Source organism: Montipora foliosa, unplaced genomic scaffold, assembly GCF_036669935.1.
Source record: "Montipora foliosa isolate CH-2021 unplaced genomic scaffold, ASM3666993v2 scaffold_420, whole genome shotgun sequence".
Taxonomy (NCBI): Eukaryota; Metazoa; Cnidaria; class Anthozoa; order Scleractinia; family Acroporidae; genus Montipora; species Montipora foliosa.
This window is the reverse complement of record NW_027179724.1, coordinates 851872-869371: the sequence shown is the minus strand read 5'-3', so window position 1 is coordinate 869371 and position 17500 is coordinate 851872. Positions and strand designations below refer to the sequence as shown.

Genomic DNA, 17500 nt, shown 5'->3' with positions numbered 1-17500 from the left:
GCTTTAAGAAGATATAAAAAGGAATGTCATATACTACAATGTATAATTATTCTGGCACCCCTTGTAGAACCCCTTGTAAATCCTATGTAACGACCACATTTAAATGGTGTTATATACAGGTACATATATTTGATATAGAGGCCTTATTCAAAGCCTGTTATATGTATGCCTCATATATATTTTGAAAGGAAATGCTATGTCTTAGCTAGTCAAATGGAACCTGTACATAGCATATGTGAAGGCTATGTTATGGGATTTTCTGTGTCCAAAAATAAAAATAGTTTCAACATAGTTTCTACATAGATTTGAAACAGAAAATACATAACACATACATATAGTGTATGATAAGGCCAAGACATTGGCCTGAATGCTTACATGTACATAGTGATAACATAGGGTGTAAATAGGCTACAAATAGCCTCTACATAGCTGTAATAAAACACAGAAAGAGGACGAACATAACTATTTCATAGCACTTACGTACATGCAGTGTGAATAGAATCTACCTAACTGAAATTGAGGATCCATAGCAAAATTGCATTCACATAGCACTCACATAGAAATATTACATGTATATGATGCAAAGAGGCTTTGATTAGCCTCTAAACAGTATTGAAATTGGAATTACACATCTCATGCCTAATGCTTGAATTTGAGAAATAGAAGGACTAGTGCACACATGGAACACAAGAAACAAGGTTATAATATCCTGCTCCTGTAAATTAATATTCCAGCAAATCAGAAATGTGCTGGAAACTACAAAAAATCCATTGTAGTCAAGCTATTAACAGTTATCACCATAGCTCAAAGACAAAAAAAATTGACTACAGATTTCAAAGCAGTTATATTTTTTTATTGCATGAACCAAAACATTTAATTCATGCCAAAATCTTTGGATCGATTGGGTTCTTGTTTTAAATTTAAAAACAAAAAAAGCTTTAAAACATTTCAGTTAAACCACAGGTCTGCAAAGGGAGATCTCCAAATACATCAAACCATAACTGGCTGCTAAGCATTTTTGTCTGCTGTAAAGGAGCTTTCACTGCTGTCCCATCAAAGAATTTTTTTCCGAAGTGTCTCTTTATACTCTTTCATGGCAACTAAAAAAAATACAGTACATATACTTCAATGATGCATGTAGTGATTCCTCTAAATCACTGATCATTTTTGTTACAATTAAAGTGTGTGAAGAGTAGACTCATAAATTTGGGTCTCTACTTACAAACGTCAATAAAAGCTTTCTCAGGCATTTTCTGCATTGATTACAATAGTTAAAGTGACAGAAATTATAGCATTTTTACGAGAAGGAATCAATTGTCAATCGTATACATGTAACTTGCCGTATGAGCACTTTTTTTCCAAATCATTTGCTTCACCATTTGACCTAACTTCATTATTCTTGTTAAAGGTTTACCAATTTTTTACGGGGTTGTCAGAGTCTGCTTGCGTCACAAATTGACTCGAAGGTGTGAAAATGTGAATTCTACATGCATGTAAATCAAATTTTGAAGACAATAAGGCATCAAATCAAATGTTATTCGCTTAAAGTTAACGCTTACCTTTTTACTTGAGTTGTTGTGAGCATTTGCTTGCATGGATCAGCATTTAAAGAGTAAAACTAACCAAAAAATCGTCACAACAAAAGCGTGATCGTAGATGAAACGTTTGAATAAAACCGCGCAAAACCTGTAAGAGCTGGACTGGTTACCGCTAACTGCTGACCAAAACGAAAAGGACTCACTAGTTCCCAGTCTGGTCTCTCACGTGTTATCCAAGATGGCGGAGGATGACAATCTTTTTACGGATTCATTTTAAATGAGCAAGATTCGAAAGATACTGGAGTTCATTGAAAGGATTAAGTGCTGACTTGGAGTGTGTAATTTTCAAGAGTAATGCATCATGTTCCTTTTGGAATAAGGCCGATTATGAGACTCAGAGAGCAGCAAACAAGGTAATCCGTTTATTGGATGGTATCTCTCACAAACTATTAAATACATCGGAATAAAAGCTTTCTTTTTCATTTCTCTGTGTGCAGAATGATTTTATGTTCACAGTTTAGCCGTTAAAGGACATTGCGTAAGCTAAGCACATGCATTACGAACTTGGCATGCTTTGAATAAGACCAAACCTTGTGTTGAATTCGAAGGTTGAAGTTGAGGTCATTTTTTCAAGGCACTAGATGAAATCAAATCCTAAAAGGGCACTTAAACTTTGATTGTTGTCTCACTGGCACATTCAGTGCTATTGCACAAAATTCTCAAGAATTTCAACTCACTCAAGTGACCCTCAAGTTGAATCATTGAATGGAATTCCTAAAGATTCCCATAAATCCCTAGTCCACAGTGTCCTTTTACCTAAATAGCCTTTATGTAGCTCAACATAGTTATATGATAAACTTTACATAGCATTTACGTATGTCTGGTTCTACAAGGGGGTACAAGATTTTTGTCCACTAAAACTTGAAATTACTCGATTTGTGAATGGATCCCGTTTTAAGGCTTTAGATTGATTTAAGTTAAATCAAAGATTCTGATTGTTCATAATCCTCGAAACAAACAGTAAACAACATGACGCAAACAACTTATTTAAAACTATTTTTGAATTCCCATTTCTTATCTCATGGTCAAATTTCCGCGTCATTGTACACCATGTAGGAGCCCATCAAAGCAATAGGCAGAATATTACCGGTAATTCCTTTGAATGGTTCTTAAGCTATCTTAATTCAATTCCTAAATTCAAAGTTTGTGCTTTTTGCCGCACTGGCCAATCAGAGCATTTAGATTTAATCTGAATAGAGAAATCAGCACGAGAAAAATAACTCCAGCTATTGCTGTGTCCTATTGTTATTTTGCATACTAAGTCTTTTTACACGTACTGACCATTACTTAAAGTTCTAACATTGGATTTACGTGGAAAAATCGACTTGGACTTTCATCATGAACTGATCGAAGTTTGGGGTGGATAATTACTTTAATTTACTTTGGGGAAAAAAAGGAATATGACAATGAAAATTAAGGTGGCTCTCTAGATTATTCTTTGGTTCAACTAGTGTAAAATGTAGAAAAGGTTACAAAAAAAGAGTATGCTACATTACAAGTTATCACATGTTGTTGTTGTGACAACAATATACATGTAATTAGTAAGAAAATAACATGTCACTGTTAATACCTGTTAAACTTGTTAGGTGATTGTTGTTTCTTCAGAAGGAAAATTTCACTATAATGTGCAGGGGTTTCAATGAAAAATGAAGTACACAGCAGATTTGAATAGAGTAACCAACTGTATCAACAAGGGGCCATAATGGCTCCTTATTCTAGGGGGTCTGGAGGCTCTGTGCTGCAGAGTGCTTTGAAATTTGGAAGCCTATTAATTCATTTTCCAACATTCTTTAGTAAGAATAGATGGTAAATGTTAAAAAATAATAAATTAATGGTTTAAAATTATGGTAAAAAGTATGTTCAAGTCCATCAAATTTCATTTTAAGTGAGGGTTTGACAGAATGTTTTTTCATGCCTCTTTCCCTAATGGCATCAATTTAGGGGGGGGGGGGGGGGCAACAGACTTGACTGAGCGAACTACCTTGCACGTTTGTTGGCCGTCAATGCATAATGAAACCCCTGAATGTAACACCAAGAAAATTAAAGCTAAATAGTAAGTAATATTACAATAATTATGACCCATACAAAGCTAAGAGTTTGTTGATTAAAATGCTAGATGATTAATCATTTATCAGCAATGGTGTGATCGATGACCGTCCCCGTGCTACAGATAACCTTTCACCATAATCTACTGCTACTTTTATTAATAATATTGATATATATTATTACTATAATTTCAACTCCTTAGTTTACATGGCATTTATATATGGAAAGTCTCTAATAGTGTCAAGAATTATAAGAGATTCACAAAACATGTTCTAGACCCATAGAGATCCCATACACATTTCATATGGGAAACCTATGGGGCTCAAGCCAAACTTTTGTCAGCTAATATGGGTAATCTATGGAGCACTTACATGTTGATACTCCATATCAAACCCATAAGTGAGATTTTGTTGTCAACATACCATATGTGTGGAAAAGCTATGGGTATTGTTTTCCCGTAGCTTTTCCATATGACAGATGGCCTCAACTTTTTTTCCCATGCATTTTCCATAGCTTGAAATTTGGCAAAACTATTGCCCATATCAATTTCATATCATCACCCAACCTTCCCATACCATTTCCACATGTGGGCCAGATATGGCCCAACCTTTTCCATACAATTCCCATACTTTTTCTTTGGTAAGGGTTATTTTCTTTGTCCAAGAGAACTGGTATATTTCACCTACTAATAATAATAAAGTAATCTGTGTTTGTAGAGATTGGTTAATTGAAACAACAGAACAGTGTGGTCCAGTGATTGGGGTTGCTTGCCTTGAGATTCCAAGTTCAAGGCCCGCTCTTTCCATTCGTTCAATTTGTTCCTGGCATTCTCTGGTTCAATTTATCATCTGCACTTGTAAATAACCAACTAGTTTGCCTCTGGCCAGTTGGGATTACAGTTGTTGTGGTTGCATTTTTCTGTCGTTTCGTTGGCTGTGTTTGTTTGGCCCTGAAAAGCCCCTATGGGGAGCTTTCTCTTATGCATGTATTCATAATATTATTGTAGGTGTAATTTTGTTCAATTTTAATATATTTTCCAAATTACTGCTGTAGAATCAGAGGAAATTATATCCAGTCATAATTGACAGTCTTGAAGAATTCAGGTGAGTATTAATAATTTGACTGTGTTTTTACAAAGTGCACAATTATATCTGTCTAAAACATATATGTTCATATGACTGTGCATATGTTCAAGTTGGTATGGATCCATACAAATACTGGTACTGGTACATGTATATTGCCCCGATTTTCAAAGATGACACAAGCACTGACTGAATCATAATAGGAACATTCGAACCCACAAGTGACCAGCGCCCAACGCCAATGGCTTAAAAGGTCAGTTGGTTAGAACGTTGCACTGGTATCACTGAATTTTTATCATGGCTTCTCTATGCAATTGCTAAAATTGTGTTAATAACTGAGGATCATAGCTTCACTTGAGTTGGTGTATTATAAACTTGTTAAATTTCTGGCATTTCACATTTTAAGATTAATCTGAGAGGTTTCAATTTTAGGATATATCGTCATAGACTATCATGTTTGAAGTTTGAGGCAAGTGAAGTGGATTGCGTTGACACAATTGATTGCCCTGCTTGTCCCAAGGTAGGTTGTAGAACCTTCTATAAGAGATATTAACATAATGAATTTCAAGATAGGCCCAGTACATCACTGGCATGTGCATAAAGCTGAAACAGGAAAGTTTAGTTCATGCAAAATTGAGCCAGAGCAAACAAAATGGTATTAAAGTTATATTTCTGAACGTGACTTATTGTACTGTATTAACCAATGAACACCGGCTAAAAGCAAACTGGAACGCAAAATTACAAACTGGAATGTTTGATTCAGTATAGTTTTAACCAATAAGAATCAAATATCAAGTGGTAGCTTATCAGTACTGAATCAGTCGACTGTTTCATACCGTCTCCGCCAATCGTAATTCTTGTGATGACAAGTTGTCTGGATCAAATCAAACCACAACTGAATCAGTTTCGCCCGAGCCAATGAAAAGCAACCACGTTCGCGCCAATTTTTTTACACATTATTTATTCTTTAATTTCTTTACGAACATAAAGCAATCTTTGACTCACCGTCAATATCGAAACTGTTCGTGACCTTCAAGCAGACAATTTCCACACGGACTTGTTCCTTATCAGCCAAAACGCAGACAAGGCATGCTATTAATTTTTTTGAGAAATCCGCATCACTTCTTTCCTCGTAGAAAACAAATTCAGCGTTTTTCATTACAAACGCGCACGGATAATTAAAGGAAAAACATAGCAATTACATGTACTTATTTCGCCCGTTGTGGATGAATGTTGGCACTTGCGGGCAGATCTGAATTTGATCTCAATCAAACAAACACTTATTAAGCCCTTAATGCACGAGCTCTTGCGATGAATTGCACGCCCTTAGAACCTTTGTAATGAGAAACATCGACTGCTTTTCTTGCCGTGTCTTAGCGCTCAAATAAATCTAATTAGAGATCATCTATCGGAAATTTAATCCATAGCTGTTGACAAGTCGAAGTCGAATTTTTTGCATTCCGTAAATAATTATTTGCCTTGGAAGCCTTGCTTTAGCGGGGAACTAGAAAGGAAAAATAAAAGAACAAGGAGAAAAAAAGCTTCGAATCATTCTCTGGTAAATTCAATTATTGCGATTGCGAATTGAATTACATTGTAGGCACGTGCCCGTGACATTTGCGCTGGTGTTGGTGTCGTTTAAATTGGCGTGACGGATTGTTTTCCTTCGCTTATTCACTGATGTTGTCTGGCTTAGTTCCAAAAGCATATGAACAGTGATGCATATATATCTCTTTGTATATAGGTCCATATACCATAAAGTTTTCTCACTGATAACTGCGTCAAGTCTCCTGGACTTATTCACTTGACTGATTTCATACACGAAAAACTTGATTGCCCAGAGAGCCTTCCAACTGATTCAGTCACACAACCTGACTTATTCAGTTGACCCGGAGAACAGCAAAAGTTACTGCGAGTGCGAGGAAAATCGTAGGGATGGTCTTCCGCTATTATCCGGCGCTATTCATGTCAATAACTGATTCAGTTGTAAATTAATGGTAACCGGCTGATTCAGTTGGATCTTCTAACTCGAGAGCAGAGAAATGAAAAGGTGTCCATTGTTGGCGTGTCCGATTTGCTGGGAGCATTTTTCTATAAAACCTTATTAACAGAAATTTCTTTTTCACCTTGTCGCTCTCGTTTCCTACTAGAGTGAATCAGTTGACTGATTTCGTACAGTTAGTCACGGTAACTTAGACGCTTCCGATTTATACCCGGAGAGCCTTCCAACTGATTGAGTCACACGGCCGGACTTATTCAGTTGAGAGCAGCAAAAGTTACTGTGAGGCAAGTCGTAGGGATTTTCCTGTGCTGTTATCCGTCACTGAGTGATCATGCCACTGACTGATTCAGTCGAAAATGGAAACTGATTCAGTTAGGTCTTCTAACTGAAACTCGAGCTCAGAAAAATTAAAAAGATTTCCAGTTGTCGCTTCGCGGTCAGCTATGTTGCATTTAAGCGTTGTTGAATGAGACCTTGCCAACTGAGATTTTCTTTAATTAATACCTTGTCACGTTTATTATTATTGAATCCGTTCGTACACAGTTCAGAAGCTTCACACATATGCATTGTCATTTATTTCCTGTTGCTGCAGCTCGTACGCTGATACTGACTGTTAGGAAAAGTTAAAAGTTTGTTATATTCCATACATAAAGTGGCTAAAACCTTTACCAATGCGTATAAACGATTTAACAAATGAGCTTTTATCAGTTTAGCCCTTGAGAGCCTTCCAACTGATTCAGTCACACGGCCTGACTTATTTAGTTGAAAGCAGCAAAAGTTACTGTGACGCACGTCGTAGAGATTTTCCTCTGCTGTTATCCGTCACTGAGTGATCATGTCAATGACTGATTCAGTCGAAAATGGAAACTGATTCAGTTAGGTCTTCTAACTGAAACTCGAGCTCAGAAAAATTAAAAAGATCTCCAGTTGTCGCTTCGCGGTCAGCTATGTTGCATTTAAGCGTTGTTGAATGAGGCCTTGCCAACTGAGATTTTCTTTAATTAATACCTTGTCACGATCATTATTATTGAATCCGTTCGTACACAGTTCAGAAGCTTCACACATATGCATTGTCATTTATTTCCTGTTGCTGCAGCTCGTACACCCGCTCGTACACTGATACTGACTGTTACGAAAAGTTAAAAGTTTGTTATATTCCATACATAAAGTGGCTAAAACCTTTACCAATGCGTATAAACGATTTAACAAATGAGCTTTTATCAGTTTAGCCCTTGAGAGCCTTCCAACTGATTCAGTCACACGGCCTGACTTATTCAGTTGAGAGCAGCAAAAGTTACTGTGAGGCACGTCATAGAGATTTTCCTCTGCTGTTATCCGTCACTGAGTGATCATGCCACTGACTGATTCAGTCGAAAATGGAAACTGATTCAGTTAGGTCTTCTAACTGAAACTCGAGCTCAGAAAAATTAAAAAAGATCTCCAGTCCCTGTCCAGTTGTCGCTTCGCGGTCAGCTATGTTGCATTTAAGCGTTGTTGAACGAGACCTTGCCAACTGAGATTTTCTTTAATTAATACCTTGTCACCATTATTATTGAATTCGTCCGTACGCAGTTCAGAAGCTTCACACATATGCATTGTCATTTATTTCCTATTGCTGCAGCTCGTACACTTTAACTGATACTGACTGTTAGGAAAAGTTAAAAATTTGTTATGTTCCAGAGTTAAAGTGGCTAAAACCTTTACCAATGCGTATAAACGATTTAACAAATGAGCTTCTATCAGTTTAGCCCTTGAGAGCCTTCCAACTGATTCAGTCACACGGCCTGACTTATTCAGTTGAGAGCAGCAAAAGTTACTGTGAGGCACGTCGTAGAGATTTTCCTCTGCTGTTATCCGTCACTGAGTGATCATGCCACTGACTGATTCAGTCGAAAATGGAAACTGATTCAGTTAGCCGTCTTCTAACTGAAACTCGAGCTCAGAAAAATTAAAAAGATCTCCAGTTGTCGCTTCGCGGTCAGCTATGTTGCATTCAAGCGTTGTTGAATGAGACCATGCCAACTGAGATTTTCTTTAATTAATACCTTGTCACGATCATTATTATTGAATCCGTTCGTACACAGTTCAGAAGCTTCACACATATGCATTGTCATTTATTTCCTACTGCTCGTACACTTTAAGTGATACTGACTGTTAGAGAAAGTTAAAAATTTGTTATATTCCATACATAAAATGGCTAAAACCTTTACCAATGGGTATATACGATTTAACAATTGATTTAATTAATGTCGGCGGGTCTAATTTGCAGGTCGCGGGTTGCAGGTTATTGTTTTACCAATACAGAAGTATCCTAAACATTCATAAAAGCTAACCTTAGGGCTAAAAACTTTTGTTTAGGCCTAATTAGGCCTGAGGTTAGCTTTTAAGAATGTTTAAGATACTCTCTGTATTGTTGAAACAATGACCTGCAACCCGCGGCCTGCGACCTGCAAATTAGACCCGCCGAATTAATATGAGCTATTTATCTTAAGCCCCTGAGAGCCTTTCAACTGATTCAGTCACATGGCCGGACTTATTCAGTTGAAAACAGCAAAAGTTACTGTGACGCACGTCGTAGGGATTACATTCTGCTGTTCAGTGTCCGGCACTGAGTATTCGAGTGAATGACTGATTCCGTCACAGATGGTAACCGATTCAGTCAGGGTTTTAACTCGTTCTGATCAGTAAAAAGATCTCCAGATGTCGGTTCGTCAGCTATGTTGCAAGCATTGTTGGATGAGACCTTGTCCGAACTGAGATTTTCTTGTTTTGTCTATCGCTCTAGTTTAAACAACTTTAACGAACTTCAGTTATTGATGGTTTAATATTATTAATTCCCTGTGCAGTTCAAAAGCTCCGTACATATGCATTGTAATATAATTAGTTTTCTAGTGGGCTGAAACCTTGTCCAATGCGCCGGTATGTATGAGCTACAAGTATATTCTCCTTTAGAGCCCTCCAACTGGTTCAGTCACATGGTCGGCCTTATTCATCACCGGCAGAATTACTGTGAGGCAAATCGTATGGTTTATATTCTGCTGTTCAGTGTCCGTCACTAAGTAGTCATGTCAGTGACTGAATCAGTCGCAAATGGTAACTGATTCAGTCAGGGTTTCTTACGTTTCCTCGTTGTGATCTGAGAAATTAAACTGAGATCTCCAGTTGTGGGTTCGTCACCTTTGTTGCAACTTGTAACGTATATTACTGAATCCGTACGTTACATTAGTGACTACGCATGAATTCAGTGAATAGCATAATGAAAAACTCAGTTGGCAAGGTCTCATTCAACAACGCTTAAATGCAACATAGCTGACCGCGAAGCGATAACTGGAGATCTTTTTTAATTTTTCTGACCTCGAGTTTCAGTTAGAAGACCTAACTGAATCAGTTTCCATTTTCGACTGAATCAGTCAGTGGCATGATCACTCAGTGACGGATAACAGCACAGGAAAATCCCTACGACTTGCCTCACAGTAACTTTTGCTGCTCTCAACTGAATAAGTCCGGCCGTGTGACTCAATCAGTTGGAAGGCTCTCCGGGTATAAATCGGAAGCGTCTAAGTTACCGTGACTAACTGTACGAAATCAGTCAACTGATTCACTCTAGTAGGAAACGAGAGCGACAAGGTGAAAAAGAAATTTCTGTTAATAAGGTTTTATAGAAAAATGCTCCCAGCAAATCGGACACGCCGACAATGGACACCTTTTCATTTCTCTGCTCTCGAGTTAGAAGATCCAACTGAATCAGCCGGTTACCATTAATTTACAACTGAATCAGTTATTGACATGAATAGCGCCGGATAATAGCGGAAGACCATCCCTACGATTTTCCTCGCACTCGCAGTAACTTTTGCTGTTCTCCGGGTCAACTGAATAAGTCAGGTTGTGTGACTGAATCAGTTGGAAGGCTCTCTGGGCAATCAAGTTTTTCGTGTATGAAATCAGTCAAGTGAATAAGTCCAGGAGACTTGACGCAGTTATCAGTGAGACAACTTTATGGTATATGGACCTATATACAAAGAGATATATATGCATCACTGTTCATATGCTTTTGGAACTAAGGCGGACAACATCAGTGAATAAGCGAAGGAAAACAATCCGTCACGCCAATTTAAACGACACCAACACCAGCGCAAATGTCACGGGCACGTGCCTACAATGTAATTCAATTCGCAATCGCAATAATTGAATTTACCAGAGAATGATTCGAAGCTTTTTTTCTCCTTGTTCTTTTCTTTTTCCTTTCTAGTTCCCCGCTAAAGCAAGGCTTCCAAGGCAAATAATTATTTACGGAATGTAAAAAATTCGACTTCGACTTGTCAACAGCTATGGATTAAATTTCCGATAGATGATCTCTAATTAGATTTATTTGAGCGCTAAGACACGGCAAGAAAAGGAGTCGATGTTTCTCATTACAAAGGTTCTAAGGGGCGTGCAATTCATCGCAAGAGCTCGTGCATTAAGGGCTTAATAAGCGTTTGTTTGATTGAGATCAAATTCAGATCTGCCCGCAAGTGCCAACATTCATCCACAACGGGCGAAATAAGTACATGTAATTGCTATGTTTTTCCTTTAATTATCCGTGCGCGTTTGTAATGAAAAACGCTGAATTTGTTTTCTACGAGGAAAGAAGTGATGCGGATTTCTCAAAAAAATTAATAGCATGCCTTGTCTGCGTTTTGGCTGATAAGGAACAAGTCCGTATGGAAATTGTCTGCTTGAAAGTCACGAACAGTTTCGACGGTGAGTCAAAGATTGCTTTATGTTCGTAAAGAAATTAAAGAATAAATCATGTGTAAAAAAATTGGCGCGAACGTGGTTGCTTTTCATTGGCTCGGGCGAAACTGATTCAGTTGTGGTTTGATTTGATCCAGACAACTTGTCATCACAAGAATTACGATTGGCGGAGACGGTATGAAACAGTCGACTGATTCAGTACTGATAAGCTACCACTTGATATTTGATTCCTATTGGTTAAAACTGTACTGAATCAAACATTCCAGTTTGTAATTTTGCGTTCCAGTTTGCTTTTAGCCGGTGTTAATGATAACAACATTATTTCCTTCAGAATCATGGAACTCTTCTGGAATCCATGGATGCATTGTTCATAGGTCGCAAAAAAGCAGCTGGCAAAAGTGTGAGGGAACCCCTGTTTGGAACAGCAGTATTTGATAATGAGCTACAGGTTGATGATTTTGTGCAGCAACACCCAACAAGCACTGGAGGAAAGGAGGTGTGTAATCGTTAAGCAATATTTGGGAAAATGTACATGTACACAGTACATATTATGGCATTGACTTCTAGATGGTGAAAGGGCATAATGGGTTATTCCAGAAAAAATCCACACCCCCCGATGGATGGGGTCGTTTTTTAACCCCCCCTCTCACCTGGATTTCCTGAAGCCCAAGACCCCCCCTCCTGTCTGGATTTCCAAGACAAAAGACCCCCCTCCTGCCTGGATTTCCGGGAAAAAATATTAGGCTTAAATTTAATTTATTTTTAATAGAAAATACGCACAATCACGTATAGAAGATGTTCTTTTTTAATTTCTAAAGCTTTTGCTAAATTATATAAAAATTCTGTTGTGTGGAACTAAGAAAAGGAAGGAGCAAAAATGCTAAAACATGAACGAGTGTTATACACTCTTAGCTCGTAAAAATCAATTGCCCTTGTTCTTTCTTTGCTCTTTGCGCTTTCTTTGTCCTTTCTTTGTATCATTACACGAAACAACTTAGATTATCATTTATGTCAGGTGAGAAATATGTGAACAAAATATTTCTACTATTTTCAGGGTCTGAGAGTGCTAAACTGTCACCGAACTAAACGTTCGAATCGCGTGAACTATCGGTTCAGATGACCCCTGCAGAAGACTTTTTCGAGTTCAATCCCCCCTCCCGCCTGGATTTCCAGGGTCCTTGACCCCCCCTCCCGCGAGAATTTCCAGAATCCCATCCGTCGGGGGGGTGTGGATTTTTTCTGGAACAACCCAATATTCTGAGGATACACTATTCAGGCATGTGCCAGGATTTTAATGTTTTCTTTTTTAAAATATTGTTATATCATAGGAATGTAGTGACTTCATGGCAGGGAATGCAGTCCGTTCAAGATCCCGCTATTCTGCACTCTGTGAAACGGCAATATTTGGGAGAGCTTGCCGCCATGAATTTCCCAAGAGGTTTATCAATATGAAGCAAGGCGAAAGGTTAACTAACATTATTTGCTATCATTTTAGATCGGCATGACTATTCCGGGGGTAGGAGGTTAGGGGTTAGGGTGTGGGGTAGGGAGTGCATGATTTCAAGGGTACCATACCTGAAACAACCCAAACCTTTACAAAATTGATAGCCTACTTAGGCCTAAACACTATGCTTTGGATAAATACTAGGCCTAAGTTTAGGATTTTTGTAGAGGTTTGGGTTATTTCAGCTATGATACCCTTCACCACCTAACCCTTCATCCCCTACCCCCCATCCCCGGAATTGTCATGCAGTCTTTCTAAGACAGTATACAATGTAGCTTAATGTCATATTTATGATGTGTTTATTGTCTGTGTATCAATGTGGTCCTGCATATTTTCTTGATGAGTATGTTTAATAATGAACCCATAGAATGCAGTTTTGCAACAAAATGTATCGTAATTTATTTTTGAGAGCATACTCAAGAAAATTCAACCTTAAATAGGAGTTGGTGATAAATGATGGTCCATTAAAGCTGATATACAGTGTATTTAAACATTCCTCATGTAAGATTTGTGTAGCTAATAATATTATGAATTTAAATTGAGAGCCTGTCAGGGTGAAACATTCATGCAAATAATCATGAGCCCCAATAACATCAAATCATTTACACAACACAGGAACACTTAAAATCCTGTGAGACGTTTTTATTGTGGGTGTCTTTTGTTGTTCACACGCCCACAGAGTTGTGTTTAAATTTATTCTAAAATACCAAAATATGGAAATAGCATGCCCTGAGGAATTCTGTATATAATTAGGCAAAAGAGGACGGAGAATAAATATTAATGTGTACAGTATGCCAGATCATTTCATTTGAGCTATTATGCAACTTAGCTGCCTTATCCTTACTTTGAAAATTCCAAAACCATAAACATTATTAATTTTAAATAAAATGTCCGTGAGTTTCGAGTAAAAAGCCAAATGAATCAATCGCAAGAAAACGAAACCACAACCACTAACAACCACAACCTGTAATGATAGTAATTAGTTTGTGGTGTTATGTCACTTCACATTCACACATTAAGAACTTGTTCTAAATTGTTGTAGCTATTACATCATGTAACTGCCAATATTTATTGACAGATGTTACGTATAAGGCATAGATTTAAGGGCCCTTACAATGCTGAAGGCATTGTTATTCCCTTAGAGATGTGACTTGAATATTGTATACTGGCTTCAAAGGAATGTGTGAGAAACTTGATCAATAATTTAGTGGCATTCTGTATCCAAATTGCAAATTAATCATTCATTATTTCCATTCAGTATACTACTAATAATTATTGACCTTTTGCTGAACTGTATCATGAATTGCAGAATTTTAAATGCATTGCTGTTGGCTGGTAACCCTAAATACTATTCACTTAATTACTGTCCCAATGGAAATAGTTAATTTAGTTTCCCTCAAATTGAATGTTTTCCCCAAGGCATAAGCTGAGGGAACCAGTGAGAATCAGGGGAAACAAACTGAACTGTTTCTCGCTTTACCGGTCATTAATTAGTTTGTTATGTGCCCCCCTCTCCCCCCCCCCCAAAAAAAACAACATAATCAAAGGAGGTCGTTGGTGAACATTCGCAAGTTACAGTGCATTGTTACCCTCTGATTTCATAGATTTTGCATTGTTGCCTGATCAGAGACTTCAGCTGGCAAACATTTTTATTGTTTAGGTGTCATTTGACCTCAACTTAGTCAATGAGAGTGCTTGCTGTTGGACATAAAATTCCATCTACCAGTATATAACATTATTAAATATTTTTTAAACTTGTTTTCATGTCACATTAACTGTGACCACGTTACTACACAGAAACAACAGATGTGTAGTTAACTTATTTTCTTTGTCCAAGAGAACTGGTATATTTCACCTACTAATAATAATAAAGTAATCTGTGTTTGTAGAGATTGGTTAATTGAAACAACAGAACAGTGTGGTCCAGTGATTGGGGTTGCTTGCCTTGAGATTCCAAGTTCAAGGCCCGCTTTTTCCATTCGTTCAATTTGTTCCTGGCATTCTCTGGTTCAATTTATCATCTGCACTTGTAAATAACCAACTATTTTGCCTCTGGCCAGTTGGGATTACAGTTGTTGTGGTTGCATTTTTCTGTCGTTTCGTTGGCTGTGTTTGTTTGGCCCTGAAAAGCCCCTATGGGGAGCTTTCTCTTATGCATGTATTCATAATATTATTGTAGGTGTAATTTTGTTCAATTTTAATATATTTTCCAAATTACTGCTGTAGAATCAGAGGAAATTATATCCAGTCATAATTGACAGTCTTGAAGAATTCAGGTGAGTATTAATAATTTGACTGTGTTTTTACAAAGTGCACAATTATATCTGTCTAAAACATATATGTTCATATGACTGTGCATATGTTCAAGTTGGTATGGATCCATACAAATACTGGTACTGGTACATGTATATTGCCCCGATTTTCAAAGATGACACTGTACAAGCACTGACTGAATCATAATAGGAACATTCTAACCCACAAGTGACCAGCGCCCAACGCAATGGCTTAATAGGTCAGTTGGTTAGAACGTTGCACTGGTATCACTGAATTTTTATCATGGCTTCTCTATGCAATTGCTAAAATTGTGTCTTCTGGAATCCATGGATGCATTGTTCATAGGTCGCAAAAAAGCAGCTGGCAAAAGTGTGAGGGAACCCCTGTTTGGAACAGCAGTATTTGATAATGAGCTACAGGTTGATGATTTTGTGCAGCAACACCCAACAACCACTGGAGGAAAGGAGGTGTGTAATCGTTAAGCAATATTTGGGAAAATGTACATGTACACAGTACATATTATGGCATTGACTTCTAGATGGTGAAAGGGCATAATGGGTTATTCCAGAAAAAATCCACACCCCCCGATGGATGGGGTCGTTTTTTAACCCCCCCTCTCACCTGGATTTCCTGAAGCCCAAGACCCCCCCTCCTGTCTGGATTTCCAAGACAAAAGACCCCCCCTCCTGCCTGGATTTCCGGGAAAAAATATTAGGCTTAAATTTAATTTATTTTTAATAGAAAATACGCACAATCACGTATAGAAGATGTTCTTTTTTAATTTCTAAAGCTTTTGCTAAATTATATAAAAATTCTGTTGTGTGGAACTAAGAAAAGGAAGGAGCAAAAATGCTAAAACATGAACGAGTGTTTATACACTCTTAGCTCGTAAAAATCAATTGCCCTTGTTCTTTCTTTGCTCTTTGCGCTTTCTTTGTCCTTTCTTTGTATCATTACACGAAACAACTTAGATTATCATTTATGTCAGGTGAGAAATATGTGAACAAAATATTTCTACTATTTTAAGGGTCTGAGAGCGCTAAACTGTCACCGAACTAAACGTTCGAATCGCGTGAACTATGGGTTCAGATAACACCCAACAACCACTGGAGGAAAGGAGGTGTGTAATCGTTAAGCAATATTTGGGAAAATGTACATGTACACAGTACATATTATGGCATTGACTTCTAGATGGTGAAAGGGCATAATGGGTTATTCCAGAAAAAATCCACACCCCCCGATGGATGGGGTCGTTTTTTAACCCCCCCTCTCACCTGGATTTCCTGAAGCCCAAGACCCCCCCTCCTGTCTGGATTTCCAAGACAAAAGACCCCCCTCCTGCCTGGATTTCCGGGAAAAAATATTAGGCTTAAATTTAATTTATTTTTAATAGAAAATACGCACAATCACGTATAGAAGATGTTCTTTTTTAATTTCTAAAGCTTTTGCTAAATTATATAAAAATTCTGTTGTGTGGAACTAAGAAAAGGAAGGAGCAAAAATGCTAAAACATGAACGAGTGTTATACACTCTTAGCTCGTAAAAATCAATTGCCCTTGTTCTTTCTTTGCTCTTTGCGCTTTCTTTGTCCTTTCTTTGTATCATTACACGAAACAACTTAGATTATCATTTATGTCAGGTGAGAAATATGTGAACAAAATATTTCTACTATTTTCAGGGTCTGAGAGCGCTAAACTGTCACCGAACTAAACGTTCGAATCGCGTGAACTATCGGTTCAGATGACCCCTGCAGAAGACTTTTTCGAGTTCAATCCCCCCTCCCGCCTGGATTTCCAGGGTCCTTGACCCCCCCTCCCGCGAGAATTTCCAGAATCCCATCCGTCGGGGGGGTGTGGATTTTTTCTGGAACAACCCAATATTCTGAGGATACACTATTCAGGCATGTGCCAGGATTTTAATGTTTTCTTTTTTAAAATATTGTTATATCATAGGAATGTAGTGACTTCATGGCAGGGAATGCAGTCCGTTCAAGATCCCGCTATTCTGCACTCTGTGAAACGGCAATATTTGGGAGAGCTTGCCGCCATGAATTTCCCAAGAGGTTTATCAATATGAAGCAAGGCGAAAGGTTAACTAACATTATTTGCTATCATTTTAGATCGGCATGACTATTCCGGGGGTAGGAGGTTAGGGGTTAGGGTGTGGGGTAGGGAGTGCATGATTTCAAGGGTACCATACCTGAAACAACCCAAACCTTTACAAAATTGATAGCCTACTTAGGCCTAAACACTATGCT

At 37.9% G+C, this 17500-nt stretch overlaps 1 protein-coding gene and 1 long non-coding RNA gene across 2 annotated transcripts in view; both read left to right on the top strand.

Annotated features, from left to right (window-relative positions):
- Positions 1-17500, top strand: part of LOC137988531 (uncharacterized) — a gene marked incomplete at its 5' end in the record, with an annotated part of 670231 nt that overhangs the window by 584881 nt on the left and 67850 nt on the right. The window lies entirely within an intron of this gene.
- LOC137988500 (uncharacterized) lies at positions 1658-13059 on the top strand. Its single transcript, XR_011120793.1, has 5 exons — positions 1658-1951; positions 4698-4747; positions 5159-5246; positions 11797-11961; positions 12794-13059. It is a non-coding gene; the product is annotated as an uncharacterized lncRNA (long non-coding RNA).